The following is a 14,901-nucleotide window of genomic DNA, read 5'->3' on the forward strand; positions in this document are numbered from 1 at the left end:
CATGGAGAAGGGAATTCAGTACCTGAGGGAATTAGCCATACGGGAGGTGATTTATAAGGGCCTAGACGATGCACAAACATCCACAGATCCAGATGAAGTCCAGTGTACACGACCCATGTGACGGAAGTTTGTACGGAGTGCACCATCATCATATGCCAGGTCATTGGCAATAATGGCCTGGAAAGAGGATGAGGAACCCACAGTGGATGAAGTGGCTAAACAACTCTGGCAGTACGAAGAAAGTCTCTCCTCTTCCCTACAGGCCTGCGTCTCGGCTGTGGAGAAACTTTCTGAGGAGTTCCACCAACTTAAAGAGAATTTATCTTCCCCTTCACCTGAACGAACCAGTGTCCACCAACTAAAAGAGAATACTTTGGAGAAACTTTCTGAAGAGGTCCACCAACTTAGAGAGAGTTTATTTTCCTCCCCACCTGTACAAACCAGTGTCTCAGCTATCAGGGGTAAGTGTTCATCTATGCAAGGAAGACAATATGGTGGGGTACACACCCCGTGCCACCCTGTGGTTTTACCTACGTGACCATGGAGAGGACATGAGAAAATGGGATGGAAAATCTACCTCGACCCTAGAGGCATGGGTACGTGAGTTGCAAAAGAAAACAATCAGGAAAAAGGGGTTCTCTGAAAAGTTTACTGCTCCAACTTCCAGCAGGCAGTCCTTTAAACACAGAAACGAAGATTCTAAAAAGGAACTTAAAATAATTCCAAAAAGCTTTGTCAAAATAACTTTTCCAAAAATGAAACCTTCCAACATAATGACATGGTTACATCCAAACAATTTGCATTTAAATAAATACAATTACCTGCTATTTTGTTACAGTCTTCTGCATTTTTTCTTTTTGCAAAACCAAACATTTGAAAAAAATCAGACTAACAAAAAGAGGAACTTCTTTTTTTTTGGCAGGGTTTTGTTAACTATATGATGTGTCAGAGACTTTGATGGCTGATGGAAGGTTGATCGGAGCTTTGAGAAGAGAAAAAATGAATGGACAAGTGCACAAGTGCAACAGATCAGTCAATCACACCTGTCTTTTTTGTACATTCATACAGATATATACATGCACACATACACACACACTATCCTCTCTCTGCAGCACAAAAGAATCTTGATAGAATGTCAGGAAACATGCACAGAATGGTCAGGGAAAGATATGATGTCAGTAACTATGAACAACAATAAACGTTGTAAAGGTGCTTCCTTCCCTAAACTGTTTCTGAAGTGCAAAATGGGAACCAAAACTCTCCGCTTCCTTCTCTAAGCAGAACTCTGAATCTGCTTTGCTGCACCATCCCAGAGAGAGTTCTTTGAACAAGTCACACCAGGGCCAAGAAGTATCAAAACACAAGAGTGGAAATAATATTTAATTTATAAACAAAAAGGCAGCCAGAGAAAAAACAAAGTTAAAATGTGCTAGGGTTTAGCATTTTCATGGTTGTTTTACGAAAGAAACAAACTTGCCATAAAGATGTCTCCATTCCATTAGGCATCTTGCATTCTGAATAGGTTAATTAGATTAAAATTGGAGAATCAAACCTAATCTTTTTATTATCATGTTATAAGGAAGCAAACAAGAAATGCTGTCCCCATTCTTTTACCAAAATTATATTGATAAATAAAAGTCAATTCAAAGACATACTAAATCAATGTCGGCAGGCTAGGGCAGGCTAGGGGTGCAGCAGGAGCTGGGAGGGGACAGACCCAGGACAGCTGACCCAAACTGGCCAAAGGGGTATTCCATACCATCTGACGTCATGGTAAACAATATATAGGGGTGGCTAGCCAGGATGAGGGGGCCGGCTGCTCAGGGATAGGCTGGGCATCGGTCAGCAGGTGGTGAGCAATTGCATTGTGCATCACTTGTTTCGTACACATTATTATTATTAGTAGTATCATTATTATTATTTTTCTGTCTTAACAAACTGTCTATATCTCAACAAACAGGCTTCATTTTCCAGTTTCTCTCCCCCATCTCGGGGGGGGGGGGGGGGGGGGGTGGAGCGAATGGCTGTGTGGTGCTTAGCTGCCGACCGGGTTAAACCACAACAGTCCATTACAAAGGACACAGCTTGGCCCATTACCAGAAACTTTGTGATAAAATTATATATGTCATCACAACAGCAATACATCAGTAAACCAGAAATGGCACAATCCAAAGTATAGTTATCCAGGAAGAAAGCCATGAATGATGAGTTATCTTAATGTTACAAACAGCTGTTCACAACACTCTGATTTAGAAATTAAACATAACCTACATTTATGTGTTTTGATCTTATGTCCAGACTGCTATCTTATAAGTTGTGGAAAGGAGCTCATTTTAATTTGCTAAATTTAACTCCTATATATGATAGTAGTTCTAGAAAAATGTTATCCCGAGTATTCCTACAAAAAGGTGATGATGCAGAGTGTAGCAAGAAGGTGTCCCTGTCTTGGTGGATGTTGTGGTTTAACCCGGCTGGCAGCTAAACACCACACAGCCGTTCGCTCACCCTCCCCCCTCCCTCTCTGGGATGGGGGAGAGAAACGGGAAAGTGAAGCCGGTGAGTTGAGATAAAGACAGTTTATTAAGACAGGAATATAATAATAACAACAATAATAATAGTGATAATGATAATAGTATTAATAATAATAATGTGTAAGAAACAAGTGATGCACAATGCAATTGCTCACCACCCGCTGACCGATGCCCAGCCTATCCCCGAGCAGCTGGCTCCCCCCACCCCGGCTAGCCACCCCTATATATTGTTTAGCATGACGTCAGATGGTATGGAATACCCCTTTGGCCAGTTTGGGTCAGCTGTCCTGGGTCTGTCCCCTCCCAGCTCCTGCTGCACCCCTAGCTTGCTCGCTGGCAGGACAGAGCGAGAAGCTGAAAAGTCCTTGGCCTGGTGTAAACACTGCTCTGCAACAATTAAAACATCAGCATGTTATCAGCGCTCTTCTCATCCTAATCCAAAACATAGCACCCTACCAGCTACTAGGAGGAAAATTAACTCTGTCCTAACTGGAACCAGGACAGTGGAGGAGAAAAGGCACAGTGTCTTCTAGGTTTCAAATTTCTTCCCCGCCTCCCCCCCCACGCTCTTCCTTTTTCCTCACTCCAACTTCTTCCTTCCTTCCTTCCTTCCTTGAAAGCCAGTCAAAGAAAATCTCTAAGACTCAATTTTGGAGTTTTAGAAAGCAGCCATTCTTTTTATTGCAGAAATCCAAAGCCCCAATATTTAAACTTTACTTTCATGTACAATTGACTACAACAACTACAGCACTGAATTATTATATAGGCTAAGATGTACACACAAATTATAACTATTATAATAACAAACAAATTCTTCAACCATGTCCAGTTTGGAAGCCATGAGGTAAGTTTATGCCATAACTGTTCAAATCCCCAAATCTGTCTGTCCAGATATTAACCTTTTTTGCATCACTTAGTTCCAATGCTGAAGTTGAGGCTATTAGCTCTGCCTTTTGGGCTGATGTTTTGGGATATAAGGCTCATGCCTCTATTATGCCATCTAAGGTCATCACAGCATATCCTAACAATCTCTTCCCACCACAAACAAAGCTGCTGCCATCAGTATACAATTCCCAGTCTGGGTTTTCCAACAGAACATCTTTAAGATCTGGGCAGCTAGCATAAGTTTCTTCCACTGTCTGTAAGCAGTCATGTTCTGGTGGACTCTTTGCTTGATCAGTGGAGACAAATACTGAGGGATTGACAACTCAAGTAGTCTTAAGATTAATGTCATCTTGTTCCAGTGCTATTACTTGGTATTTCAGCATACGCTGGGGGACAACCAATGCCCCCCTTTTTGTTCTAAAACTGTGGCTACCATATGCAGTACATACACAGTGATCTTTTGTCATAAAGTGAGTTTGCATGCCTCTCAAATGAATAATACTGTGGCTGCTACTGCTTTGAGGCAGCTGGGCCTCAATGGCTTGCATTGTCCAATTGTTTGGAAAAATATGCTATGGCTCTCCATTGCCCTCCTAGAAACTGGGACAGGACTCCTAGTGTCTGCCACTCCTCGTCACTCATAAGTGAAAAGTTCAAAAAATTTGATTAGGTCTGTCAATCCCGGGGCAGAGGCTTTCATCAGAGTTTGCTTTAGTTGTTTAAATGCGGCTCTGCTGCTATTTGTCCATTTAAGAGTCCCTTTTTGGGAATCTTTTAGTAATTTGTATAGAGGTTTTACCAACAGTCCATAACTTGCAATCCACAGGCAACACCTTCCTGTCATGCCTAGAAATGCTTGCAGTTCTCTTGGTGTATGTGGCCTGGGGAGGCGGCAAATAGATTCTTTCTATTCAATTCCTAATTGCCTTTGCCCTTTTAGAATTTCGAAGCCCAGGTAGATGACTGTTTCCCAGACAAGTTGTGCCTTTTCTTTTGATACTCGGTATCCGCTAAGTCTCTAAAATTTCAAAAGGTTTATGGTCAAAGAAAAACATTGTTCTCGAGTTTCTGCTGCAAAGAAGATGTCATCTACATATTGTAATATAGTTCCCTGTCCATTTTCTTCCCTCCAAATCTTCAACTCTTTTCCAGCTGATTTCCAAAAATAGCTGGGCTATTCTTGAAGCCTTATGGTAAAACAGCCCAAGTATATCGTGTCTTTCATCCTGTTTCAGGATTTTCCCACTCAAAAGCAAAAAGTTCTTGACTCTCAGAATCCAAAGGAATGCAGAAAAAGGCATCTTGTAAATCTAAAACTATAAACCAGCCTTGCTCACTAGTGAGTAATTAGTAGTGTATACAGGTTTGCAACTACCGGATGTATAGCTTGTGCTATCTGATTTATTGCTCTAAGATCTTGGACTAAATAGTAATCTTTTTTGCTAGCTTTCTTTACTGCTAAGATAGGCGTATTGTATTTTGACTCACAGTCTACCTGTAACTTGTATTTCAAACATGTCTGAACTATTGGTACCAGGCCAATTCTCGCTTCTAATTTTAAAGGGTATTGTTTAATTCTTACCAGTGACGATCCTGGTTTTAGATCAGTTCTTACTGGTTCCACTCTCTTAGACCTTCCTGGAACTTCTCCTGCACAAATGATGGGAAACACTGCATCTTCTATTTCTCAAGGTATCTCGTCCCTTTTGGGATTTATATCGTCTAACAACAAGGCTGTGGTTTCAACATATTTAGATTCTGGGATTAAAATTTCCACTTCCCCATCCTTGAACCTGATTTCAACTTCTACCTTTTCAAAAGTAAATCTCTACCCAGTAAAGGTTTTGGAGAATTTGGCAGATATAAAAACTTGTGATTAATCCATTGTTTTCCAAGTTTAAATTTCAGGGGTTTGAAAAATGGCTGGGTCTCACAAGTCCCTATTGCACTGATGACATTTATGCTTTTGTTACTTAAGTTTCCTTCTATTGTATTTAAGACCAAATATGTAGCTCCAGGGTCAACTAAAAATTCTATTATTTCCTCATCTCCCAGCTTTGCTTTAACTAGAGGTTCCGCTTGGAGAGACTCCTCCAGTCCCCATCAATCCTCTCCCACTGTAAGTAAAGGAGTCGGAGAGGTATTTCATTTCAACAGGGGACACTCACTCTTCCAGTGTCCTTCCTTTTTACAGTAAGCACATGGATTTTCTCCCAGATGGGGCCTGGGATTGTGTGATGGCATAAAGCTTCCCCTTCTCCAGCCTCTTCTGGGGTGCAGTCCTCTTCTTTGACCACCCTCCAATACTGCTATCAGCTTACTGGTTGTAATTTCCTTTTGCCTTTCTCTATTTCTATACGCAATCCTACATCTAGCAATTTGCCTAGATTTCAAGCGTCATTTCCTTGTAGCTTCTGCAACTTTCTCCTTATGTCATCTATTGAATGCCCTATAAATAAAGGAGCTAGATGGTTTCTTCCTTCCTCCGAATCAAGGTCTGTAGTTGTATACTTAAGAGCAACTTCTTTCAATTTGTTCATAAAATCAGTTAAAATCAGTAAAATCAGATCAGTAAAATCATTAATTTCATATAATTTGGACCAATTAATAGCTTTAGGTATCATGTTTTGAATACCAAATAAAATCCACTTTCGATATTGATTCAAAAGCTGCCTTGATTTTGGTATATTTGGATCCCAATTTGGATTTAGAGAAGGAAAATGGACCTCAATGGTCCCTGACAAAATTCCTGAAGCAACTTGCACCTCCACCTGTGTTTTAGCTATTTTATGAACCATTTCTTTTTCTGTGCTATCAAGTAAAATTTGCATAAATTGCATAATTGCCTAAATGTCTTTCCAATCAGGATCTTGAGTTTTAACCATCATTTCAAAAGCACTAGCTACCCTATCCGGATCATCCCTATAACTTCCAGCAGCCAATTTCCAATTATTAAGATCAGTAATTGAAAATGGAACTTTACAGTCACTGGTTCTTCACTTCCTACAGCTTGTCGCGGGGGTGCCTGTATAACTTCCCCTTACTTGTCTCTTGTTTGCCCAGCTATTGGGCTAAAATCCACAGCCTCCCAGGGCTGGCTCATCCCCCTTGAGAGTGACATATTTCACGACTTTCTCCATTCCCTTTCCCTGGAACATCATATCATATACTGAGATTCACAATCTTCTTTCAGGGGCTATCATTAAACAAATATCATCTTTCTCTTGCTCAGAAAATTTTAAACACTGTTGCCCTATACTACAGGTGGAACAACACCTTTTCAGTGTTTTCCTCTTCTCTTTTTCCAAAGCTAAAACAAGGGTATCACTAGGTGCAAGATTTATCCTGCATTCTTTCTGCCATTCCGGATGTCTCCTCATAAATAAAGAACATATCCACATAGAGCAATTCATCCCACTTTCCTTCTCTCCTCAAGAACAACATTAATTGTAACAAGGTGTTATAATTTAATGTATCATTCATAGGCCACTTTTCCCCCATTGTCCAATTTATACAGTGGCCAACATTGATTACAACACTTAATCAAATTTTGCCTTATCGTGACTCCACCTGGGGGTCCGGCAAACTGTTTCCAATGTTTCAAGATACACCCCAAAGGTGACTTTTTCAGGATGCCTCCCTTAGACAATCCCCCGTCCATATTAAATATGAGCAGCAAGACGACTATATGATCCAAGTAAACAGAAACAAACACGTAATCCCAATAACCAAATTCCTAATACCAAAGCAAAATTCAGAGACCAAATCAAGACAGCCAAGTTGGGGACTTTTAACCCCTTTAATCAAGTTGGGGATTTTTAACCCCTTTTCATAGAATCATAGAATAATAGAATCATAGAATCATAGACTCATAGAATGGCTCGTGTTGGAAGGGACATTAAAGATCATCTAGTTCCAACCCCCCTGCCATGGGCAGGGATGCCACCCACTAGATCAGCTTGTCCAGGGCCTCATCTAACCTGGTCTTGAACATCTCCAGGGATGAAGCATCCACAACCTCTCTGGGCAACCTGTTCCAGTGCCTCACCACCATCTGAGTGAAAAACTTCCTTCTAACCTCTAATGTAAATATCCCTTCTTTTAGTTTAAATCCATTCCCCCTTGTCCTATCACTATCTACCCAAGTAAAGAGTCCTTTTCCATCCTTTTTATAAGACCCCTTTAAGTACTGAAAGGCTGCAATGAGGTCACACCGGAGCCTTCTCTTCTGTCGGCTGAACAGCCACAGCTCTCTCAGACTTTCTTCATAGGAGAGGTACTCCAACCCGCTGATCATCTTCATGGCCCTCCTCTGGACCTATTCTAACAGAGCCACAACCTTCTTGTGCTGGGGGCCCTATACCTGGACTCAGTACTCCAAGGAGGGCCTCACAAGGGCAGAGTAGAGGGGGACAATCACCTCCCTTGACCTGCTGGTCACACCTCTTTTGATGCAGCCCAGGATACAGTTGGTCTTCTGGGTAGTAAGTGCGCATTGCTGGCTCATGTCAAGCTTTTCATCCACCAGAACCCCCAAGTCCTTCTCTGCAGGGCTGCTCTCAATGAGCAATTTTCCTAGTCTGTACTCATGTCTGGGATTGCCACTGCCCAGTTGCAGCACCCTGCATTTAGACTTGTTGAACCTCATTAGGTTCACGTGGGCCCACTTCTCAAGCCTGTCCAGGTCCCTTTGGATGGCATCCCTTCCTTCTATCGTATCAACCTCACCACTCAGTGTGGTGTCATCTGCAAATTTGCTGAGGGTGCACTCGATCCCACTGTCTATGTCACTGATGAAGATATTAAACAGTACTGGTCCCAGGACAGACCCCTGCGGTACATTGCTCATCACCAGCCTCCACTTGGACATAGATCCATTGATCACCACTCTCTGGGTGCGACCTTCAAGCCAATTCCTTATCCACTCAGTGGTCCACCCATCAAATCCCTGTCTCTCCAATTTGAAGATCAGGATGTCATGTGGGACCATGTCAAAGGCCTTACAAAAGTCCAGGTAGATGACATCAGTAGGTCTTCCCTTATCAACTGATGCAGTGACTCCATTACAGAACGCCGCCAGATTGGTCAGTCACAATTTACCCTTGGTGAAGCCATGCTGACTGTCTAGGATCACCTCTTTGCCTTGCATGTGCCTTGATATTGCTTCCAGGAGGATCTGTTCCATGATCTTCCCAGGCACAGAGGTGAGGCTCACCTGTCTGTAGTTTCCCGGGTCTTTCTTTCTACCCTTTTTCAAAATGGGAGTGATGTTTCCCTTTTCCCAGTCACCAGGGACTTCATCTGACTGCCGTGATTTTTCAAATATAATTGAGAGAGGCTTGGCGACTATATCAGCCAATTCCCTCAGGACTCTGGGATGCATGCCATCAGGGCCCGTAGACTTGTACTTGTTAAGTTGTGTTAGGAGGTCCCAAACTTGCTCTTCGCTTATAGTGGGAGGGACTCTGCTCCCCCAGCCCCCGCCTAGAAATTCGGGGACTCAAGAGATTTGGGAAGCCTGACAACCAGCGAAGACCGAGTCAAAGAAGTTAAATACCTCTGCCTTCTCCTCATCTGTCCTTACCAGTCCTCCATCTACATTTGTCAGAGGCGCTACACTCTCCCTAGTCTTTCTTTTGCGGCCAATGTACCTGTAGAACCCCTTCTTGTTATTCTTTGCATCCCTCACCAAGTTTAGTTATGTCAGTGCCTTGGCTTTCCTGATCCCATCCCTGTATATCCAGACGGCATTTCTGTACTCTTCCCAGGGCACATGGCCCTGTTTCTACCATCTGTGCATTTCCTTCTTTTGCCTAAGTTTGACCAGCAGATCCTTGTTCAGCCATGCCCATTTCCTATCTTCCCAGCTTGATTTATTGCATATGGGAATAGAGAGCTCTTGCACTCCTAGGAAAATATCCTAAAAGAGTTGCCAGCTCTGATCAGATCCTCTGTCCCTAAGGACTGTGTCCCATGGGATCTCACCCACTAATTCTTTGAACAGTCTGAAGTTGGCTCTTCTGAAGTTCAGGGTCCTGACTTTGCTCTTAGCCAGGCCTGTATCCCTCAAGATCACAAACTGTGATGTGGTCACTGCAACCCAGGCTTCCTCCAATCTTAACTTCTTTAATGGGCTCTTCTGTACTGGTGAGCACCAGGTCCAGTAACGCTTCTCCTCTGGTTGGCTTGTCTAATACCTGGACGAGGAAGTTGTCCTCAATGCACTCCAGGAGTCTCCTGGACTGCTTACTGCCTGCCACGTGGCTTTCCCAGCAAACATCCAGGTGGTTGAAATGCCCCAGGAGGATGAGAGCCTGTATGTGCGATGCTTCCTGTAGTTGGAGCAAGAAGGCCTCATCAACAGGATCCTCTTGATCAGGCGGCCTGTAGTAGACCCCTTGAATGAAGAACAAAATTCAGTTTATCAAGTGTTACATGAAATATTTTGTATAGATTATTTTGTATGGATTGTAGGAAATAAGCGTTCCGACTCTAAATGTCAATAAAAAATTTTGCTATTTGAAGCCTGGTCTTAAGTGTGGAACTGATAAGCCTGTGGGAGGTACTCACCATATTGCTACTCCACTAAGATTTGTGTCCTTCCTGGTAGATTTTCTCAGTATTCGGTGATTTTTATGAACTCATTCAACATCAGAATCTTTATCTGCAAAACAGCTCTCATCCTTGTTAACCTTGTCACTACTCAAATCTGTCCACGCTGACCTTCTACGTTGAAGTGAATTATACTTTAGGTGGGAGTAGTGCTGTTAGCCAATAGTTCCACTGGCTTCAGCTGAATGAAAGGAAATTCTTCAATAATCTGTGGATTAGCATATTGGTTTACTGTTACAGAGAAAGTCTGTTACACTCCTTTGGGTCCTGCATGTGCAGAGGAAACACCATTCTAATACTCTTTGTATCAGAGGTAAGACTATAGGAAAAACAAGAAAGAAACTAAGTCCATGTAAATTTAAAACTGTTTCTAAAAATAGACTGGGTTTGTTTGTGAATACTGCTGAATAAGACTGAATTTCTAGCTCTGTTTTAAAAAAGTTTTATAAATACATTTAAACCAGTTAATTTATTTCGGTGTTTTGGACTTTTATTTTTTGCAGTTAATACGATCAAGTGCCTTTGTATATTTTTAAGTAGTGAAAAGTTTCTGAACTGTTTTCAAATAGGTGAAAAGCAAAAATACAAATTGTTCCATTTTGCATGCCGTATTCTACTTTACGGTAATAATTTAGGGTGATATAAAAAGTCATTCATATACAGAAAGGTAGTGAGTATTATATTTGAAATTTTGTTTTTCTGAAAAAAATAATTATATTGCAGACAGTAGTTATAAAGCACCAACTGACTGTTTATTTGTTAACTCCTTTGTTTCTTAAAGTAATAAAATACTGATCAGCTTAAATTTTAATGTATGTAAAGAAAATGAAGAGAGAGTTGAAGATCAGAATAAGTGAGGTCTAGCTTTTCTACCTTAGTAGCTTTGAATCGAGTCAAATGATGGATTAAATGGCCATAATATTGGCTTAATGCTATGTAACAGATTGTGGGAATTTATCAGATTGGCTGCAAAACTATGAGATTAAAATAAATAAGTAAACACCAACCTCTGTTTTAAAATTGTTAAATTTTGATTAACAAATGCAATTTTTAATATAATTTGGAACTAACATAAAAACTTAAAAAATCATTTTAAGTGAATCTTGTTCAAATCTGTTTTCTTTCTGTATTTAAAAGAACTGTATGCTGTTCTGTTCAAAATATGCAAATATTAAAATATGATAAACAGTTTAAAGACAGAAAAAGTAAGCATCTTTTATTTTAGTACCAGATTGAACATCATTGATATATTTTCTTATAGTTGTATCTAGTCTTTTATTGCTTAAAAGAATTTGCATATGACAAAAAAAAAAGTGATTTATGGCTTTTTTGAAATAGGGAATGCTTACTACATGCTATTATGCATTTTTGTATATTTCATCTGACTGGCCTTAGTTTTGCAATAGAACTAGCATTGTAAAGCTCAGGGAGCTGATATCAGTTCATTACAAAACTCTGTTCTGCATAGCTTGGCTTCTGGTGCAAAAATTCTTATACAGAAAGATGTGCACATTTCCTAGTTATAAATCATTTGCCAAAATGGTTTGGAATTTACTCTGAAATGAAATGAGGGAAAACACACATTTTTTTTCCTTGAAGTATCTTGAGTACTACTTGCACTAATCTACATTCTTAAAGAATAAGGTTAAAAGTTTGGGATTTATACTAGATCATATCTCTCATCTATCAAAGAACACTTTAGTAAAGGACCATCCTATTTGCATAATGAGGGACATTATCACCTCTGCTGTCAAAACATAAGATTGTTTAACCTTCATTAGGGAAAACAATTTCTACATAGGTACATAAAGGTTTATTAACTCCCTGATTTAAGTAATTTTTCATATTACTTCAGTGAGTGATATCTAAAACTAGAGCTACCTAATTCTGTTAGTTTTGGCAATGTACATTTCAGTCCTTTTGCTCATTTATTGAAATACTTGTGGCCTTGTTCATAAAAATATACTTGTGAATTATATTAATATTTCCCTATGCATTATTTACTTTATAGATGCAGTAAATATTTATTATAATTTACTTGTGCACAATTATAATTAGGACACTTGGTCAACTCCCTATACTATTATTTAGTTATCAATTTTATAGTAACATTTGATTTTCTTTCTGTGTTTAGCAGGAAAGGTTAAAAGAGACTGTGAACTGAGTAGTTCAAGTGCTGAAGAAGAAGACTCGCTTTGAGGAAACAAGAAAGAGAAAGGAAAGAAGGGAAATCAATTTTAATGAAGAAGGAGAGAAAAAAATGGGGCTATGGGGTGAAAAAAGATTGAGATTACAAGGATTATGGATGAATGTAACAGACAGGTGAGTAGCAAAAATAATGTATTTGAGCATCATATATTTCTAGGGTGCCTTATTCTCAGAAGTGATTAAAAAGCTGATAATTATATATATATATATATATATATAAAGAGAGAGAGAGAGAGAGAGACATACACAGTGTTTGGAAGACTATCAAATAAAAGGTACTTCTTACTGATCTGCAGGCAGGGTCCCACGGTCATTGAACCCAAAACCCTGTCGCCAACACCAGTTCCACAGCCAGTTATTGGCTCGTACTATCAGTGCCCTCCTCCATGTACCCTCCCCCTTCACCAGTAGAGTTGACTACTCACCATGTCCTTGACTACTGCTCCCAGAGCTCTGTAGTCATTTTGGTACTGTCCAGGTATTCCCTGGCAGTATCATTTGTGCCCACATGGAGTAACAGAAGAGTGTAGTAGTCAAAGGGTCAGACGAACTTCGACAGCCCCTCCACAACATGCTGGATCCAGGCCCCCAGCAGGCAGCAAACCTCTCTAGTTGGTAAATCAGGCCGACAGATGTGTACCTCTGCCTCTGCAGCAGGGAGTCACCCAATACAATGACTTGCCATTTCTTCCTGGCAGCCTTGTGTGGTTTAGGGTTAGGTGGACTGCATCTTTTGCTTGTAGGCACATCTGACTCCTTTTCAACTTTGAGGGCAGTGAATCTGTTTTGTAGAAGTCCTTAAGGTAGGGCAGGAGCCTCCTTCTTGGTGCCCGAAGTCAACACTTTCCATCCTTTCCCTTCCCCAGAGGTTACACTTACTTTAACAGTGGGGTTGACACTACCTGCTTCTCTCCTTCAGTTGGTTTCTGAAGCTTTTCAAGCTGCTGCATCTCAGACAAGAGCCTGTCTATCTCCCATTCATCTTCTCTGATGTTGCAGACTGCTCACTTCCTCCCCTAAATCTTCCACTTGACAGCACAGTTCCTCCAAGACATCACGCCTCCTAAGATACAGAAAGCCATCTCTTCTGACATCAGAGAGATGCTCCAGGCATTCCCTACAGCCTGGGTCTTGGAGGGTTGCATTGAAGCCTCTACCCTAGCAGGGACAGCTGCTTCAGCACCTGATGGGGAAACGGTTCTGTGGTGCGTCACCACCATATCTGGGACTGTTACAGTGACATAAATTCAAGTGAGGCCCTCTTTGCATTCTGCTGTACAAACTTTTGTGTTTGTTGGCTTTGTTCTAGGCCTCTCCCAAGCACCAGCTAAAGGGGTGCTTGACCCTCCCAAATCAGCGGGCATCTACAACAGCAGCTCCAGGAACCCTAGGTCAAAGGCAGCTGATCACACTTGTTAGAACCTGCTAGAGCTTCCTGAGGCCCACACCCTTCCAGCTCCCCTCACCTTGTCCTAACCTGACAGCAGCAGGAATCCTCAAGTGTCTCAGAGGGTTCCCAGGCATTCCCCGATGATGTTGGACCTTGCCCCCAGAAGGTCCAGAAGCTTCCAAAGCAGAACCCAGAGACTGCAGTGCAAATTGTTGTGTCTATTGGCAACCAACAGATGCTGGTGATGATGAGGGATAACCTCTGAACAAGATAAAGGGGGGTTAGGCTCATTCAATCTGACTGGCTGAAAGAACATCAATGCCCTTAAGTACACAGGGTTCAAAGAACTGTTTGACATCTCCAGACACAAAGAGAAGTATTAAAAATCCTTGTTGTGAACATCTATGCAAGGCTGAGAAAATTAAAATGATGTTATAAAAATATGTATTACAGTCTCCGAGTTATGTTCTCTTACAGGAACTTTCAGTCTCTCACGATCCTGTGTATAAGCCTTTGTTTTTCAAAACGATACTGAACTAAATATAGTTTTCAAATGAATGAACACTAGACACAACTTCCAAATATAATTATTTTTTCATATGCTGTGAAAGTGTGGAAATAAAAGGTTAGGTACGGCATATTTTGTTTGTCCTTGAAAGTCAAATATCTTCTATATGTAACATTAAACATTACAATTTAATGACTGTGGGCCTGCTGGAGTTAGAGGAAAACAGAAGTGGGTATTGGATCAATCTGTTTGAAGTTAGATAACATTCTTTGTGTGTTTGCCTGTTATGTTTTGTTGTACTCATTTGAAGTATTTCTTTTCAACTCCATAGGTGACCTGATTAGGCAGGGGTTCACAACCAGTGCAGGTAAAGAGGAAAGAATTTCATTATTGTACTTGAACAAGGGATTTCTTCCAAAGGCTGAGTCCTAAAATAGCTCCATATTGGAGGTGGGATATTAGAAAGTGCTGAGCATTAGCTTAGTTCCCTCAGCTGGAGAGGTAGGGATTGTTATCTCTGCTTCTCATTAGGAAAAGACTGTTTTTCAGCCATGTTGAAAATCTTGCACTTCACCCAACTCCATGTCTACATATGTCTGAGTTCCTTCATATTAGCTTTCCCATAAAAAGCTTTTGGGTCCATTATATAGTCCTGTTTAGGCAAAACTCCTACTAAGGCCAGTGGCTGAAATCCTGATCCTTTTGGCTATCCTTTTGGAGAGAGTTTTTCTAATGATTTTAGTGAAATCAGGCTTTGATTTGATGAA

General features: G+C 40.9%; 1 long non-coding RNA gene across 1 annotated transcript in view; it reads left to right on the forward strand.

The window, feature by feature from the left end:
- Nucleotides 1-14,694, forward strand: part of LOC310888843 — a 48,772-nt gene extending 34,078 nt beyond the window's left edge. Inside the window, exons 2-3 of the long non-coding RNA XR_014576205.1 lie at nucleotides 12,163-12,350; nucleotides 13,546-14,694. This is a non-coding gene — a long non-coding RNA (uncharacterized lncRNA). The remainder of the gene's footprint in view (nucleotides 1-12,162; nucleotides 12,351-13,545) is intronic.
- Nucleotides 14,695-14,901: the final 207 nt, after the last annotated feature.

Source organism: Anser anser (assembly GCF_964211835.1).
Source record: "Anser anser genome assembly, contig: SUPER_W_unloc_2, whole genome shotgun sequence".
Lineage (NCBI taxonomy): Eukaryota > Metazoa > Chordata > Aves > Anseriformes > Anatidae > Anser > Anser anser.